Source organism: Ursus maritimus, unplaced genomic scaffold (assembly GCF_017311325.1).
Source record: "Ursus maritimus isolate PB19 unplaced genomic scaffold, ASM1731132v1 scaffold_2, whole genome shotgun sequence".
NCBI lineage: Eukaryota > Metazoa > Chordata > Mammalia > Carnivora > Ursidae > Ursus > Ursus maritimus.
In genome coordinates, this window is record NW_024424452.1 from 17,484,621 (window position 1) to 17,486,440 (window position 1,820).

The window sequence follows — 1,820 nt, forward strand, 5'->3', positions numbered from 1 at the left end:
AGAGCAACGTGTGTCACGGAAATGGGAGTTTCATGAGGCTAAAACTTAGAATTTGAGGGTAGGAGCAGGATGTGAGTGGAGGAGAAAGAAGTACCCATAAGGAGGTGGCAGGGCACTCCGTGGTACTGGTTATACCAGGAGAGTGCTAGACTGTGTTATTTAGGCATCCAGGAGACATGGTCTTTAAGACACCACTTGGATCCATTCACTTCACAAGTATTTAATTGACTACCTCCATTGTGCTAGGTACTGCAGACAGTAACAGTAAGATCCCAACCCATAGGGAGCTGACAGAAGCAAGAACTTGCCAGCCAAGCATAGGACGGGAACCCCACCCACAAGACTCCTGGAGTGAGATAGGAGTGAAGGAATACTTCCTAAAAAGTAAGGCCAACTTTTAGCTAGGTATGTACCTGTTTGTGGTAGAGGGTTTGGGAAGGGTTCCGATGCTAATGCCTGGAGCCAAGGGAGATTGAGATACCGGAAGTTTTGCGGGGATTAAGACCACAGACTCATCACTGCTCTACTCCATTCTCCACATTGCAAAGAGTAATCCTCTAAAAATGCAAATCTGACCTCTTTGTTTTCTGTGAAAGGCTCCCCATGACTTTGAGGACAATGTCCAAGTCTCTTTAAAATCCAGTCCCAGGTTCCTTAGGTAAGGTCTCATTTTTTTCAACCTCTTTAATTTTATACTTCTGCAACACTGACGTTTTCTTAATTTGTCACATTCCCCTGCCTAGAAATTCATCACCCAACGCTGGATTCGGTGTCACTCCTATCTGATCTCAAGGTGCCCTATGCTTCACGTAATAGATCTCATCTAATTGTCTGAGTCTACTACTAGCTTGAACTCGGCGAGGACAGGAAGTGGTTGAATCACGGTTGTGTCCAATGCATTTAGCCTAATGTTCAACTAATTTTGAATGAATGAAGGCTGGCTTCATTGCAGAGCTGAATGAAGAATTTTGAATTAGACCCTAGGTACTTTGGCCTTCAGTCTCTCTGTTACTACAGTTTAAGGGTTCATTCTTGGGCATGGAGAAACCATTTAGATATTAAGTCACTGAAGCTAAAAATGATTTCGGATTTAGCATAGATTTATCTGCAACATGCTGAGTTTCAAACCGATAACTTTAATGTCCATCAGTCTTTTATTTAAGGCAGACAAGGTCAAGAGTAGCTCCTCATGAAACCTATTCACCCGCCTAAGAGGGGCAGCAGTCGGGTGTTCAGACCCGGGATTTCTTTGCACTTAGACTCCGCCCACGGGCCCCCAAATGGCGGAAGAACCGCACGCTACGTCGTGACATCTCACACAACTGCGGAGGTATCCCGACGCTACGCCACCGGCGTGGGCGGGGCGGCCGGTTCTTCCTTCCTCACGGCTACTTCGGCTCCTCCCCCAGCGCTTCACACGCTCATTGTGAAGGGACAGTGGCAGCCAACCTCTAGGGCTGTTTGAGACCTAGAGACCCTAAAGCTTTGGCGCGCGTGAGCGCCCGCGCTGCTCCTTCTCCACTCCAAGGGCTAGGGGCGCGAGATTCGCCTCTTTTTATTCTCTCCTCTCTTGCCCGGAGCCAACCGCCCCGGTATCCGCGGACATCTCGCGCCGCCGCTCCCTCCTCCCTGCCCCTCCCCCTTCGGGAGCTCCCGCCCGCGCGCTCCTCCTCCTCCTCTTTCCCCGGCGACGCGCACGCGCGCCAGGCCGGCTCGCGCCCTCTCGGTTTCCTCCGGCCCGCGAGACCCCCTCCCCTTCCGCCTCGCGGCGCTTCCTCGCGCCGCGGTCTTCTCTATCCACCCCCGACATCGCGGGGCTT